Consider the following 26,797-nt stretch of genomic DNA (forward strand, 5'->3'; position numbering starts at 1 on the left):
ATGGGCCAGTTTTGATCAGGCAGGATTTTTAAAAGTTGTCAAGGGGTGAGAGACTAGAAGGAGAATTATTCTTTCTCTTCTTTTGGCTTTCTACAACCAATCTTCCATAAATTGTATTGCTTCAGAGAAATGGAATTCTAACATCTACATGAAACTGGAAGAAACCCAGCCTTAGAGGAAGTTGCAAACCCAGTGAGTACTCTGTTGCAGAAGCCTCTTGAAACTGAGCTGAGAGCCCAAATATGCTTTGTCTATTTTTCTGCACCCAGGGAAACTATCATAGAGCAGTAGTAATCACTTATACAGCAAGAGAAAATTAATAAGGTGAACTTTGTCTTGGAGGAAAAAGAGTATTTATTAAGAAAAAATTTCCTACTTTCAGCAGTGCCTCATCATATGCACATAGACACAGAAACATGTTCATACACTTGCTAAAGTAGGAAAACTACCTTTTAAATATGTGTTGAAAGAAATCTAGTCTCAATAATTGATTGTAAATATTTTAACAGTCTTAGTATGTCAAGGGTAGTTGACTCCTTTTTAGTTAAGGAATAACATCTGGATAGTGATCTCACTTCTTGCAATCTATCCCAAGCACATTATGACATTAATTCATAAAGATATGTGGACATCTATGTTGATTATAGATCTATTTCCAATTGACAAATAGCCATGGCCAAGTACCCAGCAATGCATGAGCAGAAAAAATAAATTGACATATCTATATATCAGGAGGGGCTGGAGAGATAATGCAACAGGTAAGGCACTTGCCTTGCACATGGCCAACCCAAATTCAATCCCTTGTATCTCATATGGTTCTTTGTAGGAGTGATCCCTGGATACAGATTCAGGAGCAAGTCATAGTATAGATGGTGGTTCCACATCACTAGAAAAAGAAACAAGCAAACAAAAACAAATTCAAAACTACTCAACTATAAGAAGAAATAAAAATTGTCTGCAATTTGAATAGAATTATAGATTTTTTTACTAAGTAAGTCAGAAGAAGGATAAATGCTGGATGATGTTACTCATATATGCAATATAAAACAACAGAGAAAATAAACAGTAAGCAACAAAAGAAAACATTGGGTATTCTAGCCATATGACTGAATTAGTTAAGCAGGAGGATGGGGGATGCAGATGGGAAGGAATCAAAAGACAGAGGTAGAGGGCTGTTGACATTCTGGTGATGGGTATTGTACTGTAACATTGCTTAAAATATCACTATTAACACTATGAAAATCAAGATGTCTTATTTTGAAAAACACAGGAGGAGAAGTTAGGAAGAATTGCAAAATGTCAAAGTGCGTGCTTACTCAGGGTCACACAAGAGGATAGTAGAGGAAGAGTTGTTGAATAAGAGATTCGTCTGTGTCCTGGGAACCAGATCCAATTTTCTCTTGGTATAGCTCATCAGAGGTGACTTGTAGGATATCATTACACTGCGTCTAACTAATACAGAATAACATTTTTCCCCCTTTGGCTTTTTATAATCTGTAGAGGATTCTGTGGTATTAAATGAATAAGATTGAAAAAATTTGACTTAACAACATTCACAAACCTAAAGGTATTATGTCCATCAGCTAGATGTTTTTATCATATGTGGCAGATCTCAATGATTAACTGTACATTTTGACACCAAGCAGACAGTTTAAATTTCCCCTATGCCAATCGTCACCTTGATCTCTGTCTTTAGATGTATAGATCACAGTACTTGATTGAGTCAGGATGATTATACCATCATGAAAATAATTCACAGAAGAAATGCACACATCACTAGTAGGCCTTTAGAAAGATGCGCAGGTTCGCCAAAGAACTTTGAAATATAGAAAATAAATATGGATTAATTTTTACTTTTCATTATCCAACAAATATTTCTTGACATATTATTTTGTATAAGAGACTTTGTATTGATTCTGTAAATACACAGCAAAAATAATTCTTTACATTTACATTCTATTATTAAGAAAAAAATTGAAAGAAAGATTGTAGAAATAAACCTAATATTGAATTCATATTCAGTACTATGACATGAAGGACTAGATAATTTTCACTTTCCTTTCTCTTTACTTTGATTACATTCAATATTTCCACAAAAACCTCAATATTATTGTTGGAGTTCCCCACCCCCCCGCCAAATCAGACCTGCTGAAAAGGAAGCATTTGATAATTTGTTTTTCATTGCTGAGAATGAAGAGATATTAGGTTAGGCGGTTTTAGATTTCTGTATTTTAGTATTTTAGTAACTATCACTGTCACTGTCACTGTCATCCCGTTGCTCATCGATTTGTTCGAGCGGGCACCAGTAACATCTCTCATTGAGAGACTTATTGTTACTTATTGTTACACACCTCTCTTTAGTGATGCTTATAAGATGACGGTCGCCACGCCTTCCCCATCCCCGCCCTCCCTCCCCCCCCAAAGAAAAAGCCAAGAGAGAAAAACCTTTTCCCTCCTGGGGTGGCATGGGGCCGTGGCTTAGTTCACAGTCTAGAGAAATTTCTACAAGAAGCTTCTGGTACCAAAAATAGTTTAGCTGGCCTCCGGGATCATGGTCATCCAGCAAGGGAGAGGCCTCACACCTGCGGCCACTCGGGTCACATCTCAGTTTTCTTATACGTTATGTAGTATTTGTGTCTGGGGTGACAAGATGATCAACTTGTCCTTTTAGGAGTAGCTCAAGATACCTCACCTGAGGAAAGTTGCCAGAATCTTCTTGGAAAGAAATGGATTTATGGCAAAGGAACTAAGTGTGTGCAAATCTTTGCTGCTTTTTAAGTATATAATTTAAAATTGAATGTTTTAATCGAGTCATTTTGTTATACAGAACTAATTGGCAGAGTAAGTTGTGAAAATGTATTACTTTAACTCTGGGATTTAGGCCAGAATTCAACTTTTAAATAAGAAAAATCTCCACATTGTATGTATTCAGTGTGCTTGTTTATAATCCAGGTGTGTGTTATTGTTTTAAAAGGTTTAAACAAATTGCACCAGAAAGTCAGCTTTTTGAAAATGCTGAAATCACAAAGGGTAATGGGAACACAACAAAACCCAGGTCTTTTTCTCCTGATCCATTGATGTCCAAATGGTACTTATTTTCTCTTTCTGTTCTTCTGTGTCCAAATGTTGGCTATGGCATGTTAAAGGATTCAAGGGCAATACAGTTTTTTTACTTTTTAAGAAATCATATTGCATTATTAATTTTTATATTATGCTTTAGATTTTTTATTAAACTAATGTGTTAATATTCTGTATATGCAAAGAACAGAGATCGCCATGGTACTTGGGCTAATAATCCCATTGCCTTACCTCCAACCCTTTCTTTAAAGTATCACTTTGACTATTTCCAACAATGAGAAAACCTTACTTTCTAGGCCTGTGCCAGGAACAATATATGTATTTTTCAGTCTTCTCAGCGGGTGTATAAGATACAATAGTGAATTTTGCAGTTTTAAAATTCATTATCTTTTATCATTTACAACCTTTTTATTGGACCATTGAAGTAACCTAGAGGCTAATGCAATGAATATGTCTAAAGATTTGTTGCTCAAATGAGTTTTCTTTCTTTTTTTTAACAATAAATTTAATGGCTTGTCTTGATTTACCAAGATTCTATGCATACTGATAGAGCTGATCATTTCTCAAATGACTATTATTCCTTATAATATTCACCTACATTCTCTTTTAATGTGAAAATTAGCTACTCTTTTCTTGCCTTATCCTTGGGGGTAGAGGGGAGGGGTATCAAAAGAAGGAAGAAAAGTGCAGGGTTGTGTATTTGTGTCATGTAGATGGTAATGAGCTGAAGCCATGACATTTCCCAAGGAAAATTAAATATGCAAATCAAAGCGATGTCTGAATTAAGGCCTTTCCACATGTTTAATATGAGATCCTCTGTAGAAATTATTTTTTAATTACTGTTTCATAATAATCATTTTTCACAGTACTTATTCATCCAGATGGCATCACTGCAAATGATTATTCAGAAGTCTAGGTATTCCCAGAAAATCTGTACTAAGTATTGATAAGGGTAACTAGAGTTCAACTAAAAGCAGCTTCATAATAGTTGTCAAATATTGGTAAACAGATGCATCCTGAGAATCAAAATTAACCACTTATTTAAAAATATCCCAAACAGTGCTGACATTAAACTCCCTATGCCTATATTTTCTACTGATTTTGATTTTCTATCATAACATCCTTGAGGGATTTTTTTTCCACTTCTATTTTCTCAAACGTGTCTCTAACCCATCCTATACTTCTTACATTATTTTCTAACTACAAATAGCATCATGTTGATTTATTAAAGGAAAACTTATAATGTTTCTACAAATCATTTCAGAAATCTGGAACAGGTGACCTTGATTTAGATGCTGGAAAACGCTGTTATCTCTGTGTATCCTTGAAAGAGAGGGCAATAGACGTCCTTCACATTGGTCTATTCCAATAGTGGAATAGAATATTGCCTTCATTTACTGAAAATGATTTTAAGCATGTCTCTATTTATTATTAAAAGTAGATATTTTTATTTATGAAACAACTATGTGGGAGACAATATAATATAATGATCAAAAATCTCTATATATACTTATTCTCTTTTAAGACCAAGAACAAAGATAAGTTTCAAAGAAGTAAATAAATTATCTAAGTATATGTTTCTTTGATATATATCTCAGATACATGAGCACTTCTGGTCCATATAAAAACCATATGCACATTTTTCACTGTCACTGTCATCCCATTGCTCATCGATTTGCTCGAGCGGGCACCAGTAACGTCTCTCATTGAGAGGCTTATTGTTACTGTTTTTGGCATATTCAAAAACAGCCTGACAGTTAGCTTGCCAGGCTCTGCCGTGCGTGCTCGATATTCTCGGAAGCTTGCCGGGCTCTCCGAGAGGGGTGGAGAAATTAAACATAGGTCGGCCTTGTGAAAGGCGAACGCCCAACCGCTATGCTATCGCTCACATTTTTTAAAAAGAAAAATTCTCTTTTCTTATGATGCATCAGTGTTCAAAAATAACAGGATAAAACAATGTTTCTCTTGTGATACAGTGCAGTTTTTATTGAAACTTATTTAGAGAAATATGAGGTAGTGGGAGAAGTATGTGTTCAAGAGAGAACACAGACTTCGCCAGAGTGGAAATAAGCAAAGAAACATCTAGATGAACAAGTTATTTTATGTGTTTAAGGTAGAATGAGGGCTTGAAGTGCAAGTAAATTAAATATTTTTAAACAAAAAAAAATTAGTGACACCTGAAGTAGTGTTATTAAGATGTACATTTTTTAAAAAAATGTACAAAAAAGAGACACCACAGCATAAGTGGTGACCGTTAGATATGCTGTCCTTGTTATGCCAAAAATATGCTCAAGTGAAAACAAGTGCTCTGAGTTCAGAGCTCTTCTACTCAATAGAATCGCAAACTCAAAAATATCTATAAGATAGAGTCACATAATATAAATTAATTATCAAATTGAATGTTTTCTTCCCCAACTATAGTCATAATATTTCCCTACTGCCCCATCACAAAAGGATACTTCAATTATTATTATTATATAGCTCCTGAGCATTCTAATTGAAATGGAATCTCAAAAGGAGAGATGGGAAAATAAATGGTAATATGGTGAAATATGTTTTATATCTACATTATTTTAAAATATTTCAATATAACACTCTTTGTTTTCCAAGACTAAGCACAAAATAATGTTAAAATGAATCAATTTAATTGTCTCTAAACCTAATAGACACTAATTGTGAATTTAAGGACATGATCTGAAGACAGAAAGTTCCTGAAACAGGGGTGCATGTAGGCCCAAGATTCCATCAGCTTGGTATTTGCTTTGAATTGTGTTTCTGCCAGAGTGACATTTGTAAACTAATTTGAATATCAATTTAGCTTATATTAGCTCTAATGAGATTCTTTTTTTTTTTTTTAGTCTTAAAAAATGTATGTGGGCTCCAAAGAATTTCTTCAGTGGTTATGGAGCTTTCTTTGCACAAGACAAACCTGGGTCCAATCTCTGGGACCCAATATGATTCCCCAAGTCCTACTAGGAGAGATCCCTGAGCACAGTCAGGAATAAGCCCTGAGAACGCCCAGGGTGTGGCCTAAAATATATATATATAATTTTCCAGAAAGGCTGGACCAGTCGACATTCCCACCAACAGTGAAAGAGCGTCCCTTTTCCCCCACATCCACACCAGCACTGGTTGTTTTTGTTCTTTTGAATATGTGCCAGTCTCTGTGGTGTGAGATGATATCTCATTGTGGTTTTGATTTGCATCTCCCTGATGAGTAGCGATATGGAGCATTTTTTTCATGTGCCTTTTGGCCATTTGTATTTCTTTTTTGAGGAAACTTCTGTTCATTTCTTCTACCCATTTTTTGATGGGGTTGGAGGTTTTTTTCTTATACAGCTCTTCTAGTGTCTTGTATATCCTGGATATTAATCCCTTATCAGATGGGTATTGGGCAAATATTCTTTCCCATTCTGTGGGCTCTTTCTGTATTTTGGTCACTGTTTCTTTTGAAGTGCAGAGGCTTCTTAGTTTGATGTAGTCCATTTGTTTATGTTTGCTTCCACTTGCATGGTCAGTGCTGTTTCTCCTTAAAGATGCTGTTAGCTTCAATGTCATGAGAGTTCTGCCTACATTTCCTTCTATGTACCTTATAGATTCATGTCTGATATTGAGGTCTTTAATCCACTTTGATCTGACTTTTGTGCCTGGCATTAGAAAGAGGTCAGAGTTCATTTTTTTTTTTTTTTGCAGATAGCTATCCAGTTTTCCCAGCACCACTTGTTGAAGAGGCTTTCCTTAGACAGTACTTCAAAAAATAGAAATTGAGCTTCCATAGGACCCAGCAATACCACTTCTGGGAATAAGTCCCGAGGATGCAAAAAAGCACAGTAGAAATGACATCTGTACCTATATATTCATTGCAGCATTGTTCACAATAGCCAAAATCTGGAAACAACCCAAAAACCCTGAAACAGATGACTGGTTAAAGAAACTTTGGTACATCTACACAATGGGATACTATGCAGCTATTAGGAGAGATGAAGTCATGAAATTTGCTTATAAATGGATAGACATGGAAAGTATCATGCTAATTGAAATGAGCCAGAAAGAGAGGGACAAATATAGAAGGACTGCACTCATTTTGGAGTATAGAATAACATCACATGAGGCTGATACCCAAGGACGGTAGATACAAAGGCCAGGAGGATTGCCCCATAGCTGGAAGACTGCTTCATGAGCAGAGGGGAGAAGGCAGATGGAATAGAGAAGGGATCACTAAGAAAATGATGGCTGGAGGAACCAAGTGGGATGGGAGATGTGTGCCGAAAGTAGATAATCGAACAAACATGATGACTTCTCAGTGTCTGTGTTGAAAGCCCAAATGCCCAAAAGTAGAGAGAGTATGGGAAATATTGTCTGCTATGGAGACAGGGGGAGGGTGGGAAAGGATCGTTATACCCGGGATATCGTTGGTGGGAAATGTGCACTGTTGGAGGATGAGTGCTTGATCATTGTGAGATTGTAACCCAAACATGAAAGCTTGTAACTTGTAAAGGGATTCAATAAAATATTATATATATATATATATATATATATATATATATATATATATATATACCCAAAGAGTGTATGTGGACTTGCATTCATGGTAGATTATTTAGAGACTAATGATTCTTTTTTTGGCATTATTTTTAAATGATGTGTCATTGAACCTTTAAAAGAATATAAACACCACCAACTGAGTAATATTTTAATTGAACCCCATGTTCCCAGTGGGATTGCTTGTCAGTCAATCCATATAAATTTCCCCCATACCAATATGCAAAAATTAACACATATTTTAGAATGTGTTTTAGAAATGATCATATATTTTTTAAAAATAAAATGTTAATTAGATATCAATTTCTTATCATTATATAGTTTTGTATGTATATCTCATATCTATAGTTCTGTAATTCAGCATGTGCATACTTTGTTAAATAATCAACAACAAAAATCCTTTCCACTGCTAAACAAATCTTAATGTTTTTACATCTATTTTAGTCATAAATTATTTTAGGAATTGAGAACACGCAACAGTTGTGTCAAACATTAGAGGTCAAGTGATAGCCAAAATTTTCATTTCAGAGTTGAATAAAAAGAAGTCACAAGTATTTCTCAAGGCTAAAGTTCTTTAAGGGAGATGCAGTAGAAGTAAATATTTGCTTCACATTTGTAACAAAAAAATGATTTTTATTATTTATATATCTATTATATCAATCAAATAGGAATTACACTTTGGAATTTAAAAATAAGAAATTTTTCTAAGTATAATAACATTTTAATAACTATATTTAATATAATTTGATTAAATAGTTGATTAGATGAATATTTAATTATATTTCAACACTTACTAATTATGATTGATATAAAGAAACATTATGTTTTATAAACATTTTATACTTATCAATTCTCAAGCTAACATGCTTCATTTTTAGTAAGTACAATTTTAGTGACTTACCAGGGATTTAGAGAAATGTATATTTTTTCTACTAAAGCTTCACTCTCCATGTGTGTATAACCTACAGTATCCTCAGCTATAAATTTTTAGCACATTTACATTACTATACCATCTTCTTTAAACTCTCTTCCCCTCTGCAACAACCAAATTTTTAAGAATGTAAGTTATTTAAGTTGTAAGTTGTTTATTTACTTTATCTATTTATATCATACACATTAGATAAATTATATAGTAATTCTCTTTTGTTTCTATTTCACTTAGCACCATCACCTTTTCCTGTCCAAGTTGTTGAAAATAACATCTTTTTAAACAGTTGAGTAGATTTTCCTTATTTTATATATCACAGGTTCTTTATCAAATTACTTGCTACTGGGAATTTAGATGGATACATTTCTTGACTATTACCCAATTTTTAATTGTATTGTATATTTTGTTTTTGCATTGTATCAGTGATTTAGAAATTTTGGCTTGTCAGATATGATTTTTCCATGTTCACTAGGTTACCTTAGCATTTTCCTCTGACAGGACTTTCACCTTTGTATATACTTGATTCTACACCAGGAATCAACTGCATTTCTTTTTAGTCTAGTGGCAACATTCTCTCTATTGGTCCTCTGGATAGAGGAACCATCTGCATTTTGATCAATTCACTAAAGCAACTTTTTTAATGGACCAGGAATTGTGGATAGCATATCACTTTGGTAAATTCTGATTCATACCTAGGAAACCCATGAGGTGCTTTTGACAAAAATCAAAATCCTTTATTGTTTCAGAGTTTTGGGTTTGAATGCTAGTTAGATAAAACATTCATAGATACCCTCTGCTTTTTTTCTTTCAATTAATTTTTGTCTACCTCAAAGTTTTGATATATAATGCTGCATGTCCCTTTAAAAACTCAAATATTTACTATTGTATTATAATAATACTGTATGTGCCATTTTTACAAAAACAGATATTTACTATTATATTGTAATATTCTTATATGAGTTTAAAAATGAATTGCCAATGCTATTGCTTTATTCAATAAATTTTAAATTAAAAACTAATAGGTATATTATGACAGTGACTAACAGAGGGTCCATAAACTGATAAGCTAAATAGAATCCAGGTTCTAAAGATATATTTGATCTCAAAAAGGCACTTCCAATCTCTCAAAAGTGTCATGATTTTTTAGTGACGATTCCCTTGTGTAATTCTTTAGCACTACATTATACATACGTCATTGAAAAAGGTAAGTTGTAGCCTGGCTATCAGAACTGTAAATTAAATGAAAACATCTGCACACAAAGTATGCCATTCATCTGAGCATTTCTAAGAAATACATTTTTTCCTATGGACTTGCTCATCAAATCTTTCTGAATATATTTGACAGTGACATCAGAAATTTTTCATTTCTACTGAATTGTGACAGAATACTGATGGATAACATTTCAATTGCTCACCCCATAGGGAAAAAAAATTATGAAATGGAAAGACTTCAAAGAGTTTATGCATGATGTGTGATATTCTTATAGTTTTTGACAATATATTAAAAATTTAAACACCAAATATTTTTGTTTGTACAAATATGGCAGGTTGAATAGCAGCTTACTCTATAACTGGCTCTCTAAAACAGTGTCTTAAATTGAAAAGGCAGTAAACCACTACTTGTATGAGTTCAAACACTGAAAAGATTTGTAAAATGAAAGCAAAAGTTGTCATTCTAAATTATGTCTTTTAAAATTCACAAGAACAAAGTGTAGTGTTGTCTCTTGAAAAAAATTACTGCTTTCTTTCTCAGCTGTTTAGAAAATGGAAATTACTTGAAGAAAATAGGGTACAAAAAGCCATGCATTTCACAGTGAATTCTTCTGTTTTCAAAAAACAAAGCACTCCACTCCTGGCTATAGACCTAAGAGGCATGAAAATATGTGTCTACAAAAGTTTTTTACAAATCTTTCACTCTAGAACTGTTCACAATATCCAAAAACTCGTATGTGACTATTTATCAACATGGGAATGGATAAATAAAGTGTGGTATATCTTTAAAAAAGAATATAATTTGGTCACTGTATCACTGTATCACTACCATCCCATTGTTCATCAATTTGCTCGAGCTGGGCCCAGTAACATCTCCATTCATCCTAGCCATGAGACTTTAGCAGCCTTTCTTTACTCATCCTTCCCAATGGTGCCACATTGGAGGCTCTTGCAGGGCCAGGGGAATGAGCTTATCAGTGTTAACTATTTTTGGAATATCAAATACGCCACAAGGAGCTTGCCAGGCTCTGCCATGTGGGCAGGATACTCTCAGTAGCTTGCCAAGTTTTCTGAGAGAGAGAACTAGGCAATAAGACATGGTTTCGTGGCTGCACACTTCCGGGAGCTATGTTTTAGTCTCTGGATCTTGGGCATTGATAGGATTACATGGATCCAGGGGCAATTTGTAAGTGTGACTGCCTAGCTACTGGTTCTTTCATGTGTGAGGCTCGTCTGAGTCTGTGGAGAGTGGCCTTGAGTATGGCTGTGGCTGGGTTCCGGAGGTCTTCAGTTGCCGGGGCTCTCCTCACGGCAGGGAGGGAAACTCAACCCTCCCCCTCCAAAGGGCCCAGGTGAAGACAGCCAGGCGCGGAGACAGGAGACTCTATTCTCTGTGCTAGGCCCAGCACAGAGAATATAATTTGATCATAAAATAAAATGAAGGATAAACTGATACAACATAGATGCATCAGGAAAGCATAATGCAAAGTTTAAATGAGTCAGTTACAGTAAAGCACACACACACACAAAATAAATTATATGCCACTATATCATATGGTTCCTTTTATTTCTAATGTCCAGAGTTGGAAATTATAGGCAGGAAACAGAATAGCATGTGCTTAAAAAATGATCTTTTTTCAGTTTTATTTTTGTGCTACCCCCAACAGTGCTAAGGACTTACTCCTGACTCTGTGCTCAGATATCACTGCTGTCAAGGTTCAAGAGACCATATGTGGTACCAGGGATTGAACTACAGTCAACAGTGGACAAAGCAAGCACTTTACCATTGGTGCTATCTAACCAGTCCTGGTTGTTTAGATTTTAAGAAAAATGAATGGCGATAACTCAAAGACTATAGGGTTTCTTTGAGGGGAACAGAAATTTTCTATAATGAATTGCAGGAACAAAATAATTGTATCATGATAAATCTAATTTTAAAATTAATTATAGAATTTAAATAGAAAATTCATGTGCAGCATGAATTATATTGATGATAATATTATTAAAGTGCATAAAGAGTAAATTGTAGGCAAATACATAAAATTAAAAATATTCTGTGTAATATAAAATATTTGCGTTCATTACCTTTGTTTAGTGATTGCTGTTGAGTTTATGAGAAAATACTTTAGATAAGAGTTATGAGTATTTTTAAAAATCTTGTTATAATCAATAATATTAGAAATATTTTATCTCAAAGGTCATTAAGATATTCTTAGTGGTTTTCTTTATATACTTCAACTACTTTTAATAAGAAGTGTGGGATGTCTGGCCCAAGGTGCTTATGAGGTTCACGAAATCATGTGGTCTGACTCTTGTTCATAACAGAACAGACCATATGTTTTTTTGTTGGTCGCCCCTTGTCGCCTCTTTCTGTATTACATGATCTGCAAATATGTTATAATTTAATTGTATGTTTCATGTAATTTTAGCGATATAAGTGTCTTTGATTGCTGAACGTACATTAAAGATTTCTTTTGCAAAAATATATACTTTATAAAATTTACTTTAAAAGAACCAGCGATTTTATAAGGGTTTAAATATTAAGTGTAGATAAATATGGTATATATTTTGCTGCATTTAGTTTAGCTGTTTAAAATTAGAACCAAAGAGTTAAGATTTCCAGAAAAAATAATAAGTTCAGATGATTGGTTATAGGATAATAGAAAAGCTTTAATTCTAAATAGCATATTTGCAAAAATAGTCCCTTCAAAGTAAACTAAATATATATATACATATATACTACATTTTATGCTGAAAATTCTGCAATTTAAAATAGATTGCAATTACTGAAACTAAAATGTTTCCCAATTGTTTAACATTAAATAATCACTGTCACTGTCACTGTCATCCCGTTGCTCATCGATTTGCTCTACCGGGCACCAGTAACGTCTCAATTGTGAGACTAGTTAATACTGTTTTTGGCATATAAAATACGACACAGGTAGCTTGCCAGTCCTGCCATGCAGGCGAGATATTCTCAGTAGCTTGCCGGGCTCTCCGAGAGGGGCAGAGGAATCGAACCCGGGTCAGCTACATGCAAGGCAAACACTCTACCTGCTGTGCTATTGCTCCAATCCATCTTAAATAATATATCTGAAATAAAAGCCACGTTCTTATTTTGATTTTTAATAATAGTTTTGCATTTTAGATCTTATTTAAATTATTTTTTCTTCAGTATTTGGCGTATTCCTCTCTGACTGATAAAAAATAGATTATAGAATTAAAAGATGCTAAAGAATATATACGACTAGTCTCATTTACTTTGATTTTTATTAAAAAATTTTCCCCAAATTGTATTTTATTAAAGCACTGGGAGTTATAAAATAACTCATTGTTTTGTTATGTTATACAATGTTCCATCACCAATCCTACCAACAGTGTCAAATTGCCTCCACCAGTGTTCCGTTTCCCACTCCTACTCCCACCTCAACCCCCACCCCCACCTCAGCCCCAGCCTGTCATCTTGACAGGCACCTTTTAATAACCTTTTGGTTATTATGGTTTGCGTCCTGTTATTACACTGTTGTTGACTTTGCGTTTTGCATATTTAGCTCTATCATTTCTTAACACCACAGATGTACCTGAGTCTCCTTAACTCTGGCCCCCGTTGCTCCTCATCTGTCTCTTCTCCCTTTCCCTTTCACTCTGTTTCTTTCCTTCTCCCTAGATCAGGGGTCAAGGGTGACCTAAGCGTCCCTCTTTAAACCATTCCATTTCTTTATCCAAATATGCTGAAAACCACATATAAATGATATTATCCTGTGTATGTCTTTTTTCTTCTGGCTTCATTTGACATGTTATCTTCCAGTTTCATCCATGTTGTAGCAAAGTGTAGGATTTTATTTTGCAAATCTTAGCTGTTGCACTGAATGCTGCAAGGAATAATAGTGTAAATCTGTCCTGTTTAATGTTTTTATCATTTACTTTGTTTTCAAACTCCTTAAATGCGATTTCAAATTGTGACTTATGACTTGAGACTATTACACTTTATCTGAAATCCATTGCCTTATCAGCTTACATTTTTAAATCAAAATCTATTTTTAAAAATATTATGTAACATAAGAGCTGAATCGGCATATCAGCATGTTTATGTCCGAAAGAAGTATTGAGAACATTTAAAAAATACAATTCTAATTTAATGTTTTGTTAATTAAAATAAGGAAAATAATATATCACATATGATTATAAAGTTATTTTGTGTATTCTGTGTACTTTATTTAATATATATACATATATGTACACACATACAAATATAAGCACTACTAATATTTTCCATATTGTCAGCAACCTCAATAATTCTACATCTCAAGGACCTTATCTTGAGGCTTTTGTTTCCTATTTTTTTTAATTATCTTAATGGTTCTGTTATACTATATAATTTTAGATCTTTATAAAATTCCACATGCCATGTGTATTGATATCAAATGAATCAAAATATTAATGTATTTTATATAAAAATATAATTCATTAAATTCATAATTTTCAGAAAGTTTTTTTCTTCTTGACTTTAAGCAGCTTACAGTTTTATTAACAATAGAGAAACTACATAATGGAATTCAATCTCCCTTCTTAGAACCATGATATCTTCAAACAGTATTTTGTTTTTTCAGATTGGTTGGTACAAGTAACAACCTTGCAGAGCAGAGGGCAAATGGCCAGGTCCTTATTAGTCCAAATAGTTCATTATACTAGCTGAAGTTATGGTTAGAAACATTAGAAATTGCTTCAAATTTGGTTATATTATAACTATCACAACACACTTTTATTTATGGGATTTTTTGTGAGGCGGCCACCAGCCAGAAGTATTCAGGGCTTACTCCTGACTCAGGGATCTCTCCTGGTTGTGCTTGAGAAACTTATGTTGTGGGACTTGAACCTGGATTGACTGTGAGCAAGGTAAACCACTTATTCACTAAACTATTGTGCTGGTTTATTTTCCTTAAATTTTCTTTCTTAAAAAAGTTTTAATGAATCACCATGAGATTCATTTATAGACTTAAAAACTTTTGTGATTACATTTCAGTCATACAATGATTGAGTACCCACCCCTCCACCAATGTCCATTCTTCACCACCAATGATCCCAATGGAGAGTAACATGCTAAGTGAAATGAGTCATATAGAGGACAGACATAGAATGACTGCACTCATTTGTAGAATATAACGTAACATAATGGAGAAAAACACCCAAGGATAGTAGAAATAAAGACCAGGAGGATTGCTCCATTGGTTGGAAGCCAGCCACGAAGTACTGGGAACATTTCCTTAAATTTTCAATCTGTCACTGTCATCTCGTTGCTCATTGATTTGCTAGAGAGGGCACCAGTAACGTCTCTCATTGAGAGACTTATTGTTACTGTTTCTGGCATATCCAATATGCACGGGTAGCTTGCCAGGCTCTGCTGCGAGGGCTCGATACTTTTGGTAGCTTGCTGGACTTTCCGAGAGGGGCAGAGGAATCGAACTCGGGTCGGCCGCGTGAAAGGCGAAAGCCCGACCGGTGTGCTATCGCTCCAGCCACACTCTAACATTTATAAACTCTAGAAGGGACAGTGTTCATATCACGGACAATTGTGTAATCTCTAGGCAGCTAGGGAAAGCCCCAGGGCCGCTTTCCCACGGGGGGGGGGGGCGGGCAGCCCATGCTATTGGCAGACGAAGGAGGTAATGAGGCCGCCAGGCTAGTTGATAATCATTTACCGTTTTTCCCATTCTCCTCACTCGCCTGATCCAGTCTCACTAAACTCCATGCTCTAGTCTCACACTGCCTCTTATTCTCATCTCTTCCTGTCTCTCCTGTTCATCTCTCTGCATTCCCTCTTGTAGCCGCATCTCTCATCTCTCCACATGCCTGCACCTGTATTCTTCCCCTACATTCTTCTCCCTCTGTCCTCCTTGCTAGAATCTCTGCGCTCCATCTTGCTGCCCTGGTCTCTCTAGTCTCTCATCAACTTTCTACATTGGAATAGACACCAAACCCCATCAGGTAGCACATCAACATATCATCATATCAACATATCAATGTATCAACATATCAAAAAGCTCAAGGGAGGGAAATACCACCTAGGGGTGTTTCTCCTTTCCTTATAACTTAATTAACATCTTAATGAACATCTTAATTCTACTTCTTAATATTAGTTATTTTGTATGAATACAGTAAGAGATACATTGAGCTTATAGGGTGACTCTCCTGGGGACATCTTGCTATAGATCTCAGACTACAATGCTCAGGTCAGATTAATCTTTCCTAACCCTAGCAGGGTCTGAATCTAGTTTCTGCTTTTTGGATCATAACAGAATTTGTCCATGACCATGCGCTTAACGTATAGTTAAGCATTATGGCACTTTGGCCAGGCCCATTTTGATGCTAGGCTAGTTCACTGTTTGCCCTGGGTACATCCAGTCCCTCGTCGGGACCCTGCTTTTGGGGTGCAAGGAAGTAAGGGTAACTAAGACTTAAGTTGAGAGAACAGATACCCCAGAATGAATACCATTTGGAGTCAATTAACTCCCAAGTTACAAAAGCATAGCATTAACTCTCATCTTGTGTCTATACAAAAAGCTCTTTGCTCTAAATTAACTATGCAAAGGCCTTAAAGAGAAGAACAAAGCAATATTTACAAGCTATATTTACAAGCTAACAGAGCACAAAGAAAGGGGGTACAAATAAGCAGAGAGGGATGGGAGCACTGTGATGAGAGTAACCCAATAAATCTAAGCTTCCTATGGAAAGGGAAAAAGGACAAAGCAATGTTATCCTACAGAAAATATCCTTTCTAATAGAGGATCACACTTTTTACTGCTGGGTATGACCCAAAAACAAACAAAAGAAGAATTTTAATCTTCATTCCCAGAAGGTTTGGGTTTGGTTTTGTTTAGTTGAACTTTATTTTTCTGCTTTGATAAGATTGAAAACATAATCTGGGTAAAAAAATATGGAATCTTTGTCTTTTGCATACACCAGTTAAATAACAGACATCTCTTCCTTGTAAGCACCAAAGAGTATATTAGATCACACAAGACTAGGAACAAGGTTGTCTTAGGACAAAAATCATTCTTCCTGACTTATAATGGATGTTTGTTTATGCAGGGTGTATACATATTATGAGTAATCACTATATATTCGTTTATAAGTTGCACATAAGTCTTGGATTTCAGAAGATAAGTGACCAAGCATGTTCAGTCATTTATCATACATATGGCATATATCACATGTTTAGTTAGAGGTAAGATTAAGCCCTGAATTGGAGATTTTAGTATTATATTTGAAATTTTAGGTCAATATACAAGACTCTCTGCCTTTATGTGAATACTCCAATAGACAGCTAAAAACAAAAAAAAAGTTGTAAGTTTTTAATCAGGAAAAAGATAGCCATGCAAGTTGTTCTTCATTGCTTTTGTAGGAGCACCTAGTAATTGATGGGAGTAGAAATCAAATTATTGATAAATAGAGTTACTATTCCCTTTCAATTAAATTTTAATTAAGAGGTGGTGCATATGTTATAACATAATATGTATATAACCCAATTGAAATAGAAGACATATTACCTCCCACTCTTTATTGTCTATTAGGAAAATATGGTTTAAGATAGATTTCTAACACTTTAAACAGGTGGAATATATCTGCCATTGTCAATAGCAGTTAAGGATTTGTTGAATATAATGCAAATATAGGGCTTCTAATATGCAGGAATACTAGGGAGTGAATTTGAAAACAGGAAGGTGAAAAAGTTAGAGATTGTGGAAGGTGGAAAAGTTTCTAGGAAAAATAGGAATAGATCTGAGCAAAGGCACTTGATAGAGAAATGTAAACCCAATAAGAAATTGGGATAAGTCTTTCTGCATTCTGTAGAAGGGAAGATGGATACTTAATCGAATACTTAATCTTAATCAAATACTTAAGGTACTTAGTAACAGTTAATGACCAGCCTGTAATGTCAAACTAAACATTTTGCAAAGTAGCACTTTCAGTTGCAGTAATATCCCTTTGGTGATGGTGAGGATTTGACTCTACTTGGTGGTGTTTAGGACTTCCTCCTGGTTCTATACTCAAGGACCACTCCTGGTGTAGCTCAGGGGGCTATAAGCAGTGTGGGTGATCAGAGCCAGGACAGGTGAGATGCAGTGCAAATATCTAAACCATTTCTTCATCAAGGAATCAGATTTCTGACAATTTAAATTTCTATATAAATAATACTGGTACATAGTGGCGAGGGCTGGAGCAATAGCACAGCGGTAGGGCGTTCGCCTTTCACGCGGCCGGCCCATGTTCGATTTTTCCGCCCCTCTCGGAGAGCCTGGCAAGCTACTGAGAGTATCGAGCCCGAACGGCAGAGCCTGGCATATCCAATACCCGTGACGTATTGGATATGCCAAAAACAGTAACTTTAAGTCTCTCGATGAGAGATGTTACTGGTGCCCGCTCGAACAAATCGATGAGCGATCAATGACAGTGACAGTGACAGTGACATAGTGGCAAATTTAGAAAAAAAATTAAAGCACAGGAGTGAATGCTATCCTTCAGGTAGATCTTTTATTGCTTTAGAATATTTTGAGATAATTTCTCTACAAAGAGATCATTTCTATACACATTATGTAAGTCTGATTTTTATTTTGCCTTTATCTTCCTTGTCCAACATTTTTTTTAGGTTGTCTAGAATTGGATATAATCCAACAGATGCGCTGACCTAAGTTTGATCTCCCAATACTTTATGATCTGCAAAGCATGACCAGTGTAACACCAGAGGCCTGAGTATGATCGCTGTAGAGCCACACCAGCACCTCATCTGCCCTAGTATCAAATCACCAGTCGAGCATCACTGTGAGGTCCCCAGCCTAAAATAAATGAGTCTCTGGTCTGCTTTACTATTTACTAGTTAATGTAGAGCACTAATTGTATGGGCTATCTTTTATTTGACCATTTTCTTATTGATAACCTTCTGTTATCCATTTAGAAAAGTTCATTTCTCAGGAAAGTTTAAAAAAGCTGCTATGAACATCATTCTGATTAAAATTATTTAACACCATTATGGGTAGAATTAATTTAGAATCTTGATACCTGGACAGAGAATTGATGAGATTCTGAATTTTATCCTGAACATGAGGTACTTTCAACACCTAAGCATTTTGGGAAATTACCTATGCCCTCTGATCAGACCCGTATGTATTTTTCTTTGCTCTCTCTCTCTCTCTCTCTCTCTCTCTCTCTCTCTCTCGCTCTCGCTCTCTCTCTCTCTCTCTCTCTCTCTCTCTCTCTCTCTCCTTACCTTTCCTCCCCACCCTCCCTTGTCTCCCTGACTGCTATCATCTATTTCTTTCAAAGCAATCTTAATACAATTGTAAGAATATTTAACATCAGATTTTTGTAGGAAATACTGAAACAATGCACGTTGCTTTCAATAATGTACAGAAATAACTCTTAATTAATTTTAATATTTAAGATAATAATATTTAAAAGTTAAAAAACTTCTTGAACAAGAGGAGTTCCTATAGCTTGCTAAGAGGTTTTAATCATGTGCTGTCAATGATTGAAAGTCTTTAAGAGAAAACAACTATGTTGTAAACCAATATCACAACTCTAATAAGATATTAACCTACAGATTTTTAATTTTTTAAATTCTAGCTGCCTCCTACATAATATTGATCCTGACACCCTATGCTAGGGTTTTTGAGATACTAAGTGCTCATCATTTGTGTATTTTTTGAATTTCTTCAACCAAATCCAAAAATGCTGATATAAATGTATGTGCCTGATTCCTGATTACTCATAATGAAAGAATGATTTCATAATTGTTTTCAAAGTCTCCTGAGTCATTTAACAACATATAGAACATTCTTATTGCCTCAGACAAGACAATACTTTTCATTCTCTGTATCAAATAGGTTGCAGGAATAACTTTTCTAAATTAAAATTGGTTTTGTTTGCTTTTGCTAAAATTAGCCATTTCCTCTTCAGTTCGTTCAAACTGTACTTATTATTTTCTCTTTTTCTTTCTCTTTATTTTCTAATATTTACAAATGACTTTATTCTCTTTTCCATACATATATTCACATTCTTGATATTATCATTTCACTTGTATACTGAAATTCTTCCCACAGTTAATAACGTTAACTGGCTTTCTTTTGATATATATTCTGTATAAATTAAAGTGACATATTTGGGTCAAAATTATTCTCATTCAGCATTCAAGGACACCCGGGTCTTTTGGAACTACCAAGTACCCCTCATCATTCATTCTCTTCACAGCATTCTTTTTACTCTGATGTTTTACAGTCACATTTACAACCAGCACATCCTATAAAGGACCATTTTGACAGTTTATATTAAATAATAAATATGCAGAATGAGATATTTGCAGTTTTTTGGTGCCCTTGCTTTGCTTCTGTTTAGTATTCCATATATATGAGTTTATAATTTTGCTTAGCAAACATGGTTTTATAAGCACAGTTAACTATGGATTTTATTCTGTCAGAATGTGACTATATAAGTAAGAATGTTGATCTGAGAGAGTCAAAGGAGAGGTGTTTGGAGAAATTTTATTTTATTTTTTTACTTGTCTAATTTAAAATGCTTCTAATATCCAAAGTTTTAGGCAATGGCTTGCTCATATATATATATTTTTTAATTAATTAATTTATTTATTTTTAATTCTTTTATTGATTCACCATGTGGAAAGTTACAAAGCTTTCAGGTTAAAGTCTCAGTTATACAATGCTCAAACTCCCATCCCTTCACCAGTACATACTCATATTTTAACTGGAGAAGAACAAGTACTTTTAGTTGTGTTTATTGAATTTAGTGATCAAAATGTGGTATTTTGTGGCTGATTTTAATTGGGATGATTCAATGTTTATTTTACTTATAAATCAAATTCTATTCACAGTTTATTTTTCTCAATATAAATGAGCTCTTTTTGATAATGGTATCAGTTAACTTTATACAGCAAAGAACTCAAATCCTTTTCTGATTGTTTTTTAGTTGGTGGTCAGACCCAGGAATTCTCAAAGGTTACTCTAGGCTTTACACTAAGGAATTACTCCTGGTGGTCCTCGGTGAACCCTATGGAATCTGATCTGGGTCTCCCAGGCAAGCATTATACCTGCTTCACTTCTCTCTGGCCCGTATAAAGCAACTCAAATCTTAAAACTTGACTGAGCAATCTATTAGCCAAAGGCTAATTGAATAACCTTGATGGATTTGAATAGCCTTGATGGAAACTGCAAAGTCTAAACATTAGCTGTCTAGATTTCTTGATCTATAGAAACAAGAAACAGACAAAAACATTCTGTCGATCCCTAATTGAAACCAATTATTTCAGACCAAAGAGATACAGTACTGCAGCAGACCCACATTCAGTCCCCAGTACCACATATCACTCCCCCAAAATCTTCAGGGATAATCCCTGAGTGTGGAGCCAGGAGTAAGTCCTGAGCACAGCTGAGTCTGGCACCCAAACAGCTTGCTCATCTGAACAGGGCTCATAGTTTTTCCTGGAATCTGGTATTCTTCTTAAAATGCCTGATGGTTCATTTTAGATGTCAGCTGAGGTGGTATGGTTGAATAGGTCATTGTTTACAAAGTATTAGATGGATTTTCATACAGTTGCTGCTAGTGAGACAGTCCCCATTGAACGAAGAGTTTTTATGAATTTACTTATATCACAAGCAGAGTAATGACTCATTTTTTTAAAGACACAAGAGATGGCAAGATTTTGGGTGTGTTTGATTCATAGGCACTGTTATAGATGCTGGGGGACATAATAAATACTGGGATATAAATGAAAATATCTCTAGTCAAATGACTCATTTTTAAGATGAGGATAACTCAGGGTCTGGAAAGTGAAGCGATTTGCTCGTTGTTATATGGCTAATCATTGTCTGCACTTGTACTTGACCCTGAATCATCCAATCATCAGTAGCAATACATCTGTTTCTTTTATACGTTTTTACGAACTTTTATGTATCAGTAAACAAGTATGCACATATATGAATGGTCTAGTACAGCAGTTATCAAATGGACATGAACTTGAATTTCAGACTCGAATTTAACCTTTACATAATCTGTATGTGATTTCATGATTCATATTTTTTTTATCATCTTTCTGCTTTGAACATATATAGAGTCAATCCTACAGATATGTTTGATAAATAAGTTATAAAAACTCTATTCACTATCATTATAGTTACAAATCACTCTAAGTACTCAAAAAATGTTAACTTATTGCTAATAGCCTGCCTTATATTTCATCCCTGTATCACTGTCATTTCATTTCTCATCGATTTTACTTTAGCAGGCACCTCTATTGTGAGACTTGTTGTTACTGTTTTAGGCATATCAAATATGCCACGAGTAGCTTGTCAGGCTCTGCTGTGCTGGAGTAATACTTTCGGTAGCTTACTGGGCTTTCCAAGATGGGCGGAGGAATTGAACCCTGCTGGCGTGTGCAAGACAAACTCCTTACCCACTGTGCTATTGCTTAGGCAGCACATATACTAAAATTGGAATGATACAGAGAAGATTAGCATGACTCTCATATTTTATATGAAAATATATTTTACATGAGAATATCGCATTTAGATTTGGATGCCTTTTATACCATGTGTCTTTTATTGTTGCTCTTTAAAGTTTATTTGTATTTTGTTTTCAACTCCAAAATTGTTTTTTGTTATTTGGGTTTTTTTATTATTCACCTTTCTTTACAACCCATTTTCAAGCAGCCTAAGTCTAATTCTTAAGAGCATGGCTTTGTTAAGTGATTTAGTACGTGAGTAATAGGTAAACTTATATAAACTAGCATCGTTCAACTTGAACATCTCTAGTTGATCACAGTAGGTTTTTTTTTATCTGATAGATATAAAAAGCTACATAATTGACCTCAACATATTCTAAAATAGCTACTGCATAAATTGATTTTAGATGGTACAGCTTATTTCTTTACCCTTAGTTGGTCAGTATGTGTCAAGATACTATACCTACTCTGATATCTACTATAGAGGAAGTTCTGTTGTTCTTCTACATTTGTTAGTGCTTTATGGTCCTTACTAGGTCTTAGAGAAGAGGACTAAGTTAAACAAGTAAAACCCACACTTCTCAGTGCTAAACTATAACTTTATATATAATGATTTAAAATTTTTAGACCAGAAATTTTGGACATTAGAAATCATATTCAAATAATAGCACATTTGCACTGTCGTCCTGTTGTTCATAGATTTGCTCGAGCGGGTACCAGTAACATCTCCATTGTGAGACCTGTTGTTACTGTTTTTGGCATATCAAATATGCTACGGGTAGCCTGCCAGGCTCTGCCGGGCGGGCAGGATACTCTTGGGAGCTTGCCAGGCTCTACGAGAGAGATGGAAGCATCAAACCTGAGTCGTCCACATGCAAGGCAAATGCCCTACCTGCTATGCTATCGCTCCAGTCCCATTAAAATAATAGTAATAATAATAATAATAATAATAATAATAATAATTTAATTTTCTTTCTCTCTTTTTTTTTTTTTAATTTTATTGAATCACCATGTGGAGGGTTACATAGTTCTCAGGATTATGTCGGTTATACAGTTCTCAAACACCCTTCACTTCACCAGTGCCCATCTTCCATCACCAACCCCCCCAGTATACCTGCCGCCCCCTCCCACCTCCCCAGTCCCAACCCTTGCACATGATATGTTTCACTTCGTTTACGCCTTATTTCGATTACATTTCATGTTTCAACACACAACTCACTACCGTTGTTGGGGTTTCCCCCAAAAAACAAAAGCAGTCCTATTGCCAAGGAGGCATTTGATAGTTCTCCATTGCTAAGAATATAGAGATATTAAGTCCCGCTGTTTGTTACACAGTTTTTCTTTTTCCCCCTTGCCCCGCGCCACCGAGTTCACGCCTGTTTTAGTAATCGCCACGCTGCCTGACAAGGGAAAAAAAAAACCGAAAAGGATGGTTATTTCCCATCATCAGCAGGCGTGGGGCTCTGGCTTAGTTGATAGACTTGTAGAGTATCTGCAAGCAGTCTCTGGAACCGAAGGTCTTGCGCTGGTATCGGCTCCGGCTCGAGATTCCACCAGCGTCCCGCTGTTCCTTGTACATAATTTTTCCCCTTATATCCCATTCCCACGCCACCAGGTCTGTTTGCTTAATGGACATCACACTGTAGTTGATGACACACCGCGTTTCTTCCCGAGAAAGAAGAAAATTTCTTCTCAGCCGGCGTGGGGATATAGCTTAGTTCAGACTAGTGAGATGGCTACCACTTTGATTGCCTTCAATATTTCAGCAACAGACTTACTATTAGGATCTCCCACAAAAGTCCGCCCCATTAGAAAGGAACCAGTACATATTGCTCATACTAAGATGACATTAAGTCGCGCGGCCGCGGCAGCGGCCGCGCGGTTTTGGGTTTCTGTATAAAGTCCAGGGAAAGTACAACCAGAAATAACATCACTATAAACTTTTACCCTTTTATGGTGCTCATAAGATGGAGGAACCTAGAGAGAGGCTCGGCGTCTCCGTTTTGCGCTCAGGAAAACCGCGGCCCCTGCGCTGTGCTCAGGAGGGAGGAGTTGAGAGAGAGACAGGTTAAAAGAATTGGGGGATGCCCGGGTCCCACAGCTTCAGCACGCCGTGGGGTCTCTGGTCCCATGCCGGAATTAGTTCAGTGGGCTGCTTGGGGTCCGAGGGCGCTCCCTCGGGCCCCTCCATCATGCTCCTTCCACAGTCGGGTCCAAAAGCAATTTTCTTTCTCTTGATCTGAATCTATGTCTGAGTCCAAACCCCTAGTTTCAACACTCTACGAAGAAAATTAAATTTCTAGTGCTCTTGAAGTTAGTAATACTGACCATTAAGATAATTGGCATATTATTTTGAATGTAACTTTTTTGTTCTCATTTGTGAATGCATACGCACAGGAGCTACAAGATTAATTCCAAGTCTGTTTTCTAGAATTCCCTACTCCACCCCCAGTTTTGATATATTCACACCATTCTATAGCTGTTGATTTCATTTTAAAAATGAACACCATGGCTTATTTTCTTAAATGACCATATGTGTGTTCTAAGCAGTATAATTCCCTCGACTACCTAAGAATTAAAAAGAGCAGCCAGAAAATCACGCTTAAGATTTTAGATTCTGTGGGAAACTGCAGTCAAGGGACAAACAAAGCTATTAGTGCAGACTTGTAATCTTGTTCAAGATAGTGCTTCCCTTAAAGGAAAATGTCAAGAATAAGTGCAATCTCCTTTGGTTATCTATCTTAATGTGCTCTTAAATACTCTTCTTTCTTATGAAAATCTGGAGGAGTGTAGACTATTATGTGCTCAAAGCAAATTCGCCTTGTAATGACATTCATGTGCATTCCAGACAATAGCAATATTCCAAAGGTCAATTCTTTTGTTGAGAGTAAGAGATCTAAGGATTTAGGCAAACAATGTGAAACTATATTTGTAGTTTAAAATGCTTAGATTTGATGGAAGATACATTTTAGTATGAGAACGGAGTGGTTAGATTTGGAAGACACCTTTGAAATTACCAAATTGAAATTTTTTGTTGACAAAATAGAATTTAACACTGGACAGGGAAAAAATCTTTCATAAAATGTTGAGGCTATTTATTTTTTGGAAGAACACAGTTGAGCAGGACTGTGGAGTTTGAATTATACTGTGTTTTCATAGATTGTATGTCTTGATACTAGCCAAGGTCGTCTACAAGCAAGGTTAACTTCTAAACCGCTATACTAACTCTCCCACTCCCATAGTTGAATTTTAGGAGTGGGGTGATAGCATGATAGCACAGCGGGCAGGGCATTTGCCTTGCACGGGGCCAACCCAGGTTCAATTCCTCTGTCCCTCTTGGAGAGCCCAGCAAGCTACTGAGAGTATCCTGCCCGCAGGACAGAGCCTGGCAAGCTACCTGTAGAGTATTTGATTTGCCAAAAATGTAACAAGTCTCACAATGGAGACATTGCTGGTGAAGACAGTGTGACAGTGCTACTTTATTAATATAAATATAATTCAATATGTATCATATTGCATCAGTTGGCCATTAAGAGGAGAGAAACCTCAGTGACTAAAAAGGCAAACATGAGAAAAAGCAGATTATAAGGACCCAGAGCAAAAAGTTGTTTGTGGGCAGTTTTATAAAAATAATAAAAGTATTTGATGGGAAAACTAAGATCAGTTGCTCCATTTTATTAATTTTATACAAATTATGACAGTTTAAGGAAGAGTTCTAGGAAAAAACATTTGTATTAATTTGTTGAAGTGAAAAACATCCCTGGATGAAATTGTGAACTTCTGTCACATTTTCTACTTGGTTTGTTAGGGCATAGATTGAGATCTGCCTTACCGACAAAGAGACTCCAGAGACTGCAAACAGAAAGCAGGGTTTATTGTAAGACTGGCTAGCCAGGGTCCAGCCACCTACGAGGACACGCAGGTCCAGCAGGTTGGGCAAAAGACCCCGAGCTTCTTCAAAGGAGATCTTATATAGGCCTTCCCCGGCCGTTTCAGCAGAGCCCGCACATTTCATAACCAATAGATTTGTAATATTACAAACTTTCTTAACCAATCCATTTAAAAGGACATCACTCCTTAGCCTATGGTTTTAGATATCAGTATTCGCGCCAATATTCAGGAAGGTCCCGGTTCTGGCGGCAGTCTTGGGTCTTGTGATATGGGTCTTGTGATATGGGTCCTGTTATCTGGCCTGACCACCATCCTTCTTGCAACCCAGGGTGCCTGTATCCAAATTCCTTGCTCAGGGACAGATAGACAAGTTATTCTTCAATGTGGGCTCCTGTAAAAAGAGTCTTAAGAAAGCTAAATCGATTCCTGTGGTCTGTCCTGGGCCAGTTTCTCACAGGTTTAAGTTGCTCAAAAAACAGAATTGGAATCATTCAAAAGGATGAAAATAGTAGAGGCTCCCACCTATGGGGTTTACCAAGTCTAGACAATCAAGATTGAAGCACAGGTCTTTGAGGGTTTTGTATAATAAACAAGTCATTATCTCAGATTCTTCTATTAGGGGCCTTTTGAAGACAGAA

General features: G+C 35.8%; 1 long non-coding RNA gene and 1 pseudogene across 1 annotated transcript in view; both read left to right on the top strand.

Annotated features, from left to right (window-relative positions):
* The window catches only part of LOC129404257 (uncharacterized), a 733,623-nt gene that overhangs the window by 367,429 nt on the left and 339,397 nt on the right, over positions 1 to 26,797 (top strand). The window lies entirely within an intron of this gene.
* On the top strand, positions 22,226 to 22,316 carry LOC129401466 (U6 spliceosomal RNA; annotated as a pseudogene).

Source organism: Sorex araneus, chromosome 1 (genome assembly GCF_027595985.1).
Source record: "Sorex araneus isolate mSorAra2 chromosome 1, mSorAra2.pri, whole genome shotgun sequence".
Taxonomy (NCBI): domain Eukaryota; kingdom Metazoa; phylum Chordata; class Mammalia; order Eulipotyphla; family Soricidae; genus Sorex; species Sorex araneus.